The following is a 12,345-nucleotide window of genomic DNA, read 5'->3' on the forward strand; positions in this document are numbered from 1 at the left end:
TTTCACTTTGTATAAAATGTAAAAATAGATCATGGACGTAAAAATAGTTCTATATTTAGAACGTATTAGGAAATTTATACATACCTGAGCAAAACAATGTATTCTTGTAAGCCAAAACTGATACTAAGATTGAGAAAAATGTTACTTAGAAAAGAACAGGATTCAGGAGAAGAAACATTTGTTATTTTATTAAAGCAGACGACACGCGACACGGGCAGGTGACGGTTCCCAGAATAATTTGAAAATGTTCATGTCGGACCGGATAAGGCGGTTTCCGTGAAAGATTATCGGCATTTTTTACTTAACTTATCAGAAATAATATACTAGTTTTGTCCTATATGTATGTTACACGATAGACATAGGCCCGATTTAATCAGATTAAAGTTTTATGGTTTCCCCGAGAGTTTAACATTATATAAACAGTGCATGACCAAAAATTTTGTTTTTACAAATTTCATATAAAACCCCACTTTTTCAAAAAAATATTTTGAAGGCATTTTATGTTGGATTTACACAAATAGGGAGTTAAAAGACGCAGAATCGTCTAAAGTATACTAGCTTAATTTGTCATAGTTTTGTCGTCCATTATTTTTGTTTTCTCATGCTATGAACATGTATCACAGTATTTTACAATTTAATTTCGTTGAAATACATAAGAAATTTCTGAACAAAAACAGTACTGGTTATATTACCAAAAATTGAAAACGTTCTACAACAAAAATCTAACCAAATAAACAAATATAACTGTGACAATTCTGCTTCTATTGGTTCCAAGTACATTAAAATCCGACCAGAAATGTCCCCACAATAATTTTTTGAAAAAACGTAGTTTTGTATGAAACAGACATAAGTTATTTTTATAACGTCAATTACTACATGCATGAAAACGATGCGAAACTTTATCGTAACGTTACTCGGTTTGACGTCGAATTGCATAAGGTCGATTTCTATCCGACGCGGCTCATAATAAAAAAAATGAAAAATCCCTGGAACTTTTAACCAAACAAGTTTTGATGTAATGTTACTTATTTTTTAAGGTCTTTCCACTCCGTTAGGAAAGACCTTATTGTTTTTCAAATGTTTTTTTTTTTTCTTTTTTTTTTTTTTTTTCTTTTTCTTTTTTTTTTTTTTTTAAGGTCTTTCCACTCCGTTAGGAAAGACCTTATTGTTTTTCTAATGTTTTTTTTTTTTCTTTTTTTTTTTTTTTTTCTTTTTCTTTTTTTTTTTTTTTTTTTTTTTCTTTTTTTTCTTCCAACATTTTTTTGGGAATGCCCTCCCCCCGTTTCTGTTAAAGTTATCAAGACCAAATATGGACCATCGATAGACATCATCATGAAGTATTACCACATGACCCTGTTAAGGATTTCATCATCCCCTGTAGAAGTTATCCCCCTTTTATTGGATTTTTTCAACATGGCCCCCCTTCGTTGTTTTTGAAGATATCATGACCTTATTTTGACAATAGGTTGATCTCATCATGATGTACTACCATATGAGACTGCATAGGATTTCATCATCCCTTATGCGAGTTATATCCCCTTGAAGCGATTTCTTTCCTTTGCATTTTTCTCAAAAAGTATTAGAGATAGAATCGATTTGAAAACGGCAACATATACAGGAACTGATGGCAATGTTAATGAACATATAAAATAATTTTGTTATTGACCCTTATAAGTAGTTATTTCTCTTAAAAAAATATACACAATTTTTGAAAAATTGTATTTCGAGAACCGTAAGTCGTAGAGACTTGGGACCTACACCAATAATCTTAAGTTTATGTGACCTTCAATTTGCACCCAAGGTCAAAGGTCACAGAGTGCAAAAAAAATTTACGCTGCAATTTCAAGCTTGCATATTAAGAAAACCATAAGAGTTTGCTGCATACATACTGTGTATAAAATATTCCTCTCGACGAGCTCTACATTTTATACATTAAGCTCAAAAATGTCCGACTGTCTGTTCAAAAGTTACATTAACATAATTCTTAAAACTATAGTAACATATGTATATCTTTTAAAAGGTAACAGATATCAACCTACTATAAACTGCAAAGATGATCAGTAATTCAAGGCCTTCAATTTGAGGTCAATGTCAGGTCATGATGAAATTTAACCTTGACCTTCAGAGTGTACTATGACCTTGACCTTGTGACATTTGAAAGGTCAAGTGGTCTTGAGTTGAATGGTGGTAGTCCCATGTCTCTACGACTTACGGTTCTCAAGTTTGATATTGCATCATATATTTGATAATTCATTGTGACCTTGATGAACTTTGGAATTGTCCAATTTTTTTCTAAAATGTTGTCCTTTTACTGTAGATCATTTTTCTTTTAACAAATTTGAGATACCTGTTGTCGTTTAAGAGATAATGCACTTTGAAATTTTGCGAGCGGAGGCATGTATTTCTGAATCAACAACAGGTAACCACCGGAAATTATAAGAAATTGAAGAGTTTAACATGGTTATATGTTTGACCAAATACCAAAAACATTCAATGAAAAAAAAAACCAAAAAATCAATTTGAAATTTTCATGTTTTGCATTGACTTTGTAAGTTTCATAAGTTCTATTTATATAATTGATATTGCATCATTTATGGCACTTTGCCAAATGGGGTCATTTGATATATCAAATTGAAGGTCTTAACGAGCTCTATTCAAAAATGAAAATGTAAAACCCCCTTTTCATCCACGGGGGAAGGGTGGGGTCATTTAGTGCAAAAAATTAAAACTTCTCAGATGGTTAGGTTGTCGCATATCAAATGAAAGTCCATAAAGCGTACATTTCAAATATCAAATTGACGTCCCCAAAAAATGGGTTGGTTGGGGTCATTGAGTGCAAAAAATATAATTTTCTTTTAAGGTAAGGTTGTTGTATTTCAAATGAAAGGTCATAACGTGTACATTTCAAATATCAGATTCCTGTCCTCAAAAAATAAGTTGGATGGGGTTATTAAGTGCAGAAATCAAACTTTCTAGAACATGGCGTTGTTGCATATCAAATGAAAGATAATCAAGTCTAGATTACATATATCATACTTCCGATATCAAAAATGTAGGCGGATGGGGTCATTAAGTGTAAAAAGTGAAAATTTTTAGAAGGTATGCTTGTCGTATATCAAATGAAAGGTCTTAAAGAGTACATTACAAAAACATCATTTTTGCAGGAAAGACCTTTCAATTGTTTTTCAAACAATTGAGATACTAGTTTTTTTTTCTTTTTTTTCTTCCAACATTTTTTTGGGAATGCCCTCCCCCCGTTTCTGTTAAAGTTATCAAGACCAAATTTGAACCACCGATAGACCTCATCATGAAGTATTACCAGATGACCCTGTTTAGGATTTCATCATCTCCTTTGGAAGTTATCTCCCTTTTATTGGGTTTTTTCAACATGGTCCTCCCTCGTTGTTTTTAAAGATATCATGATTTCATTTGTACTATAGGTAGATCTCATCATGATGTATTACCATATGAGGCTGCGTAGGATTTCATCAACTCCTTTGAGAGTTGCATCCCCTTGAAGCAATTTCTTTAATTTTATTTTTTCTTAAAAAGTATAAGAGATAGAATCGAATTGAAAATAGCAGCATCTACAAGAACAAATGGCAATGTTAATAAACATAAACAATTAGTATGTTATCAATCCTTATACGGAGTGATTTCCCTTGAAAAAATTTACTCAATTTAAAAAAAATTGTATTTCGAGAACCGATAGTCGTAGAGACTTGGGACCTTCACCAATAATCTTTATTTCATGTGACCTTTAACTTCCACCCAAGGTCAAAGGTCACTGAGTGCAAACAAAATTTACACTGCAATTTCAAGCTTACATATTAGGAAAACGATAAGAGTTTGCTGCATACATACTGTGTATAAAATGTTCCTCTCAACGAGCTCTACATTTTATACTTTAAGCTCAAAAATGTCCGACCGTCTGTTCACAAGTTACGACGAGATAATTCTTAAAAGTATAGTATTGTGTGTATATCTTTTTAAAGGTAACAGAAATCAACCTACTATAAATTGCAAAAATGATCAGTATTTTAAAACCTTCAATTTGAGGTCAATGTCAGGTCATGATGAAATTTAACCTTGACCTTCAGAGTGTGCTATGACCTTGACATTGTGGCATTTGAAAGGTCAAGTGGTCCTGAGTTGAATAGTGGTAGTCTTATGTCTCACGACTTCCGGTTCTGAAGTTTAATATTGCATCATATATTTGATAATTCATTTTGACCTTGATGAACTATGGAATTGTCCCAAATTTTTTTATACAATGTTGCCTTCCAACGGCAGATCATTTATCATTTAACAGATTTGAGATATCTGTTGTCGTTTAATAGATAATGCAGTTTAAAATTTTTTCGAGCGGAGGCATGTATTTCTGAATCAATAACAGTTTACCACCTGAAATTTTCAGAAATTAAAGAATTCAACATGGTTATATGTTTGACTAAATACCAAAAATATTCAATGAAAAAAAACCCCCAAAAAATCAATTTGAAATTTTCATGTTTTGCATTTACTTTGTAAGTTTCATAAGTTCTATTTATATAATTGATATTGCATCATTTTTGGCACTTTGCCAAATGGGGTCATTTGATATATCAAATTGAAGGTCTTAACGAGCTCTACTCAAAAATGAAAATGTTAAACCCCCTTTTCATCCCAGGGGGAAGGGTGGGGTCATTTAGTGCAAAAAATTCAAACTTCTCAGATGGTTAGGTTGTCGCATATCAAATTAAAGTCCATAAAGCGTACATTTCAAATATCAAATTGACGTTCCCAAAAATGGGTTGGGTGGGGTCATTGAGTGCAAAAAATAAAATTTTCTTTTAAGGTAAGGTTGTTGTATTTCAAATGAAAGGTCGTAACGTGTACATTTCAAATATCAGATTCTTGTCCTCAAAAAATTAGTTGGATGGGGTTATTAAGTGCAAAAATAAAACTTTCTAGAACATAACGTTGTCGCATATCAAATGAAAGATAATCAAGTCTAGATTACATATATCATACTTCCGATATCAAAACTGTAGGCGGATGGGGTCATTAAGTGTAAAAAGTGAAAATTTTCAAAAGGTATGCTTGTCGTATATCAAATGAAAGGTCTTAAAGAGTACATTACAAAAACATCACTTTTGCAGGAAAGACCTTTCAATTGTTTTACAAACAATTGAGATACTAGTTAATATTGATTTTGGTTTTTTTTTTTTTTTTTTTTTTTGGTGTTTTGTTTTGTGTGTGTTTTGTGTGTGTGTGTGTTTTTTTTTGGGGGGGGAGGGGGGGGGGGCGCTTAATGAATGTTCTTTATCGTTTTTTTTTATTATTTTTTTAACATTTGAATAAACTTTTGGATGGAATTATCATATATTACAGAAGCATGCACAATGTGAACAAAATGGAGGTAAATGTTACCGTCTTGAAGCGATGCATTATTAACAATAGATGTGTTTGCGATCTCAAATCAAGTTCTTTTAAGTACACAGATAAGAATAGGTACCAAAGCATACTTCTTCACCCTGTGTAGTTTTTATGTCAACATTGAACAAAAATTACAAATTTATGCAATTTCCCTACAAAAATACTTATAAGAATATAGCAATGATTATTTGGTCCATTTATATTGTAATTAGGACAATTTGTGCTTCTTTCATTCATTAGTATAAGGTCTTAGGAAGGGATAAATCGTACTTTACTTTATCGGAATTCCAATGGGGACTAACTGTGCACCACTTATTGCGGACCTGTTTCTGTATTGTTATGAGTTACAATTTGTGACTAAAATCAGCAAAGACCCATCGAAACAACATCTGATACAAATATTTAATAACACTTTTAGATATTTGGATGATATATTGGCTCTCAATAATGACGACTTCAGTATCTACACCAAAGAGATTTATCCTGCTGCACTGACTTTAAATAAAGCTTATACTAACACTGAACACTGCCCTTTCCTGGATCTTGATATCTATATCTTTAACGGGAAGCTTAATACCAAAACTTATGATAATAGAGATGATTTTTCATTTCCTATTGTTAATTATCCATTTTTAGATGGTGGCGTTTCCTTGTCACCATCTTATGTTGTTTATATATCTCAACTTGTTCGATTCGCTCGTGTATGTAACAACGTATTTGATTTTTACGAAAGAAACCTCTGTATTACTGAAAAATTATTACACCAGGGTTTCGATATCACAAACTAGTCAAAACATTTACTTAATTTTATCATCGGTACAAGGACATCATTCGTAAATATAAATCAACATGCAGACATCTTATACGTTTAGGTATTTCACATCCAATATGTTATGGTAATATTCTATACAAAGCACACAAATGTCGACATTCACCTCAAAAGCTAACCAAACCTTTAAACAGACTTATTCAGAAGGAATATAGTTACGATACTATTGTCAGGTCATTAAAGATGTCATATTTTGGTATGAATACTCATAGGGTCTTTGCATCGGAAATAAACACATTTATTCTAAAACCAGTGGTTGACATGATACTAAACCCCTAACGGGAGGGATTGTGCTTGATTTTCATATGATGAAGACATAATCTTTCAATCAGTTTAATTGAGGTCTGGAATGTCAGTAACTGCTAGTAGTCTTTTGTTAATTTATGTATCATTGTCATTTTGCTTAGTTTCTTTTGTTACCTATTCTGACATCGGACTCGAACTTCTTTTAAACTGATTTTTCATGTGCGTATTGCTGTGTGTTTGTTTATTCTACATTGGCTATAGGTATGGGGGAGGGTTGAGATCTCACAAAACATGTTTAACCCCGCCGCATTTTTGCGCCTGTCCCAAGTCAGGAGCCTCTGGCCTCTGTTAGTCTTGTATGTTTGTTTTTTTTAATTTTAGTTTATTTATATGTTTTGGAGTTTAGTGTGACGTCCATATTCATTGAACTAGTAGACACTTTTGTTTAGGGGCCAGCTGAAGCCCGCCTCCGGGTGCGGGATTTTCTCGCTGTGTTGAAGACCCATTGGTGGCCTTTGGCTGTTTTCTGCTCTTTGGTCGGGTTGTTGTCTCTTTGACACATTCCCCATTTCCATTCTCAATCTTATTTGTAAAAAATCACTCTGATTCAAACAAACAATTTTCTGAAACTGACATTATCAAGATGCCTTATTTCTTGATTGACAACATATTTGTTACGTTTAGAGGACGTTTTTTTCTAACAAATAATCGCCATTCCCATGGGAAACAACTGTGCTCCTCTTCTTGCCGACTTTTTTCTTTATTTATATGAGGCTGACTTCATACAGGAACTTCTTAAGAAGAAAGTAAAGAAGTTAGCAGTATCCTTTAACTTGTCTGTTGGAAATATTCTATTTTAGCGTTGTCAGTTTATTATTTACTTGTTTGAATGTCCCTTCGGTTTCTTACGCCTCTCTTTTTAATATTGAAATCTGTTTTATATTAAAAATCGGTTAGCAGACGAATGATTCTATATTGAAACTGGTAATTCGGCATATACATTCAAAGCCGGAAGCGGTATTTACAAAATTTAAAATTTTCCTATCGCCTGTATGTGTTACACAAAACGCGTAATTAAAGGTACAATAAAAAGAATAAAACTGGTATATAATACAATACCATAAAGAAAATAAAATGATAGTCCATCCTTTGTTTCGATATAAGAATTTTCAGCAAAGGGAAGCAAGGTAGAAAAGTGTGTATCAATGCCAAAAAAATCTGCATTTAAACAAAAACAAAACGAATATCTTATAAAACATAGTCTCTTTAATATTCAAATCAAGTAGCTTTTAATAATTTTCTGATCTTGGTCCTTTTATTTATGTGATGAAAGAAATGCAAAATATACAGAGGAAATTTGTAATACCTCTTTATTAGAAATCATTGTCAATACAATCATTTTTTCAACCAGCCTAAGACAAGCGTTTTGTAAATAGTTATACAAAGTAAAATAATAGATTGAAATATTTCTCTCTCATCTAATTTTTTTCTTTGCACCCAGTTGTTAACGTAGATATCTGTTAACATCAAAATAACCACTTGTATCGGTATTCATTTCCTTTTTTAAATCTTGAGATAATTTTTATCTTACGAATAAGCAGACTGGATTGTTTAAAGTACAACACTTAATGTAAAGTGCATGAGGGTGTGGTTGGGTCCTTCATTTCTTTTTAGCCCATTTTGCTCTATTCTTTATAGTTTTGGCCAAATATTCTCTTTGTTTATATAAATTTATATTTTAGCCCCCCATTATTCTGTATATATATATACATATATTCTTTTTTTTTTTTGGTCCATTTTTCTCCATACTTTTTTTTCCCCTTTTATTCTGCACTTTTTGTCCATTATTCTTTATTTTGTAAACCCAATCCAGACCCTCGTGCATGATAATTAACCGATCCATAAACAACAGTTTAACGTGAATGGTAGTAAATAAAAACAAAGAGAAGGAGACTAATTGAAAGTGTCTAACTCGACATATTTTGCAAATCATTTAAGGTCACGATCATTTTAATATATACGGTTTAAAATTTTGGTTGAATATGACGTCTTTACACTTATAAGTTAAGAGGCTGCGAGAAGTGGAAACAAGTGTTCGTCGTACACGATAGAGAAAATACTACTTCAAAAACTTAAAAATTTAAAACCACTAGATCGCATTTAGACATTAAATTACAAACAATTATACTTGTAGATTACAGAATACTAGACACTTGATTTTCTTGTAAGATATATATTATAGTTCTTGTAAAAGTTCTTGTTTTGTATGTCTCAAAATTGGAAAATGGTGGAGGGTTCACTCCGATCAAACTTGTTTTTGTTCTACTTGCAAGAACAATTAATGTAATAGTATGCAAACAATGCTGGTCTCACTGAGACTTTGAGATGAAAACAGCCATAAAAAACGCTGTTCCTTTCCTTTTTTGTGTTACTTATGTTGTGCATGTACTGATTTTATATCATGGATGGATACCCCTTATCATTTCTTTTCTTTCTATTAATGTAATTAATTCTCATCAAAAGTTAACAGTCAATTCCAATACTTCCAATGTTTACAGTTAGTTAAAAAAAATTGTCAATTAAGCAATTTTATTCGCAAGAGCTGTTAAGACACTTTCAATACTAGGTTGGGGGCCTCGGAGGCCGAGTTGTGTGAGAAGTCGAACTACTGTATCACAAGCCTGTCAACATTTAGGTTGGGATTTCAAATCCAGCGCATGGTAGATGTCCTCCACTCCAATCTTAAGTGACCAGGAATGTCAGTTTTCCTTCCGAATGTCGGTGGTTCTATCTTGGCACTCTGGCTTCCTCCACCAACTAAAACTGACCACCACGAAATAGCACAATAGTGTTGAAAGTGGCGTTAAACACCAATCAATTTATTAATCAATCAATCAATCTTTATGATTTCTGCTGTAAAAGCAATTAACCTGCCATTAGTCCCTTTTTGATATCTTAAACATTCATTTTCGAAATAAGCAGGCTTTTCAATTTTGTTGGAGTCGAAATAATTTAAACATTTAACCTTGTAAAGATAAGCATTTTTTTCAGCAAAAATACAAAAATTTTACAAGTATAAAGACATGAAAGAGAAAAAGCAGAAATTTGGAAGGTAGAAAATATGTTAAACAGAATATGCACAGTGACGAAACATAAATACACATCAAAATTTGCTCCATCCACAGTGACTCAGCTGCATCTATTAGATAATTTCAAGGATGTACGCTACTCTTGTGTTTAAAATTTTTTCAGATATTCGGAATCCTCTAGTTTTATCCGTGTAGTGCCAATACAAATTTTGCCCGTTATCCCCTTCTTTTCTTTTCTTTGCATAATTTTATTACATATAGTTTTAAAAGCCATTTTTGAAAATCTTATTAAATCCTTGTTATTTTTTCATAGTTTAAAAAAAAAAAAAGAGGTGTCAATGTTAAATGCAGGAAAAATCTAGAGAGAATCATTTCCCGCCAAATTTTCAATTGATTATATCTCAAAAACAAGGACACGGACCTGCCATTTGTTTCTACCTCTTAAGTTCCATTACTATTATACTATCAATTTATAACACTCTTTTTGAATTAAAGATTGTTGTTTTGAAACAGAGGAACGATTATCCTTAAAGCGCTATTAACCTGTATTCTGGTACTGAAATGTGCACAGTACTGTACAACGTCTGGAAAAAATATAGACAATCAATAAAGCCGTGTATCGTAATAGTCTATGGGCTGTTATCTGCTCTTTGGTCGGGTTGTTGTCTCTTTGACACATTCCCCATTTCCATTCTCAATTTTATATATTATTTAAGTTATCTGGAAAGATTAATGGCTGAGATATTAATTTTATTGTCATCTAACGAATGATTTTTGTTGATCACCAATTGATTACTACTTCAATTTCTGGCAAAGCATTTTATAACTTAATGTTGTAATTTATCTTTTGATCGATATCGTTTCCGATTGATTCGGTAGGAAAATTAATATAAAAATAAGAAGATGTGGAGGTAATAGCCGATGAGGAAACTTTCCACCCGAGACTTAATGACGTAGAAGTTATTAACTATAGGCCATCGTACACGGGCAAATTTTGCTCACGTGAATTTCACGTGAACTTTATACACAAAAAAATTGGTATTGTTCATGACTTTAATTTAATTTTGAAAATTTAGATATTATTTGAAAATCTTTATTTTAAATATTCACGTAAAAGCTCGTTTGAGATGAAATCACGTCAATTGCACGTAAGATTCACGTGAATCTAAATTCACATGAAATTCACGTGAGTGAAATTTTCTTGTGCACGATCTTCAACTATGAGCAAAACCCATAATGCATGACAAATGTAAAACAATTCAATCGAGAAAACTAACGACCTAATTTATGAACAAAACAATATACTAGAAATAAATATGATATATAGCAACAAACAACAGCCACTGAAATACAAGCTCCTGACTAGGGAAAGACACATACAGAATGTGTCTGCCGACTTGGGAAATAGGCGTAACAGCACAATATAAGACTAGACTATAGACATGTTATATCAGCTAACAATATCGCAACATTCTTGTCATAAGTTTTCATTATCATTACAACGGGCGACCTACATTTGCGCACATTTGGATTTTTACAGATATTACGTTTGCGCGAACAACCAGTATTACGTGTGCGCCTATTTACCTAAGATGTGCATGAATTTTAATCTATGTTAAATCCTGAATATAACAGGAACTTTGCAAAACTTTAATCAAAATTAATCACAGAAAGTATATCTATCGAATTTCAATATTTTGTTTCCTTTGTTTGTGTCTGGGACGGTTACTTCCATCTTCATTGTCGATTTTCAAATTGTTATTTCTGTTTATTTATTTTTTAATTAATCAGAGCAAAAGTAGTAGTTTTTCAACAGGTAAAATTTGTGCAAACGTGGAAATGTTTTCGTGCAAATGTAGGGTAAATTTGCGCAAGCATAACGCGCAGAGTAAAACTTTCCCCAAATTGATAGTTAATTGAATGAATGATGTCAGCCTTCCTGAATTTGTTGATCTAAGGAATCTCAATAGCAGAACTAATCGAAAGTATTTCCATAAGAAAAATCTCTTCACATTTTATTAATTATTTTTATTACGTTCCTTGTGATTCAAGTTTTAAGTGGTATTGCAAAAGAGTTCAATTATATTGAATATACAAGTACATGTATTAACGCTATTATGTCTTTACTGTGTGAAATCGTTTCAAAAAATATTGCACTTTGCAGTCGGTTTCAGACTTCAAACAGCTACTTTAATTTCTAAAAAACTTAAACAAAAAAGATACTGGAATCATCTGTAAACCAGCACAATGTAACTAGTTTCTTTCACAAATATAATAATGTATTAAGGTTAATTCTCTTTCAGTCAATATGTTTACTACTTCATTATCCAAGACGATGTTTAATTAGTACTTTTCCAACAAACCACGAAAACAAAAATATTACATCAATATTAAAGTGCTATTAAGTGGTACGCGAAATTTACATGAAACAGGTACTATTTCATTTTCGGCATAATTCATGTATAAACTTTATATTTTTGATTTAGTTTGAGTCTTCCAATTCGTGAATATTGAGTAATGTTCGGGTTTTAATCCAATCAAATTCAAATGCCTGTAACAAGTCAGGAATATGACAGTTGTTTTCCATTCGTTTGATGTGTTTAAGCTGTTGATTTTGCCAATTGTTAAGGGACTTTCCATTTTGAATTTTCCTTTGAGTTCGGTATTTTTGTTGTTTAATTTTTTATTCAACAAAAATGACTAAAATTCACTCTGTTTTGTTTTTCGGTATTTTTCTTTCTTTCGGGTTATAGGGTTTTATCT

General features: G+C 31.9%; 1 protein-coding gene across 2 annotated transcripts in view; it reads left to right on the plus strand.

Annotated features, from left to right (window-relative positions):
* LOC127739172 (angiopoietin-related protein 7-like) overlaps nucleotides 1-12,345 on the plus strand; it is a 95,458-nt gene that overhangs the window by 65,528 nt on the left and 17,585 nt on the right. The gene's annotated exons all lie outside the window — the stretch shown is intronic.

This window comes from Mytilus californianus, unplaced genomic scaffold (assembly GCF_021869535.1).
Source record: "Mytilus californianus isolate M0D057914Y unplaced genomic scaffold, xbMytCali1.0.p SCAF_4, whole genome shotgun sequence".
NCBI classification, from domain to species: Eukaryota; Metazoa; Mollusca; class Bivalvia; order Mytilida; family Mytilidae; genus Mytilus; species Mytilus californianus.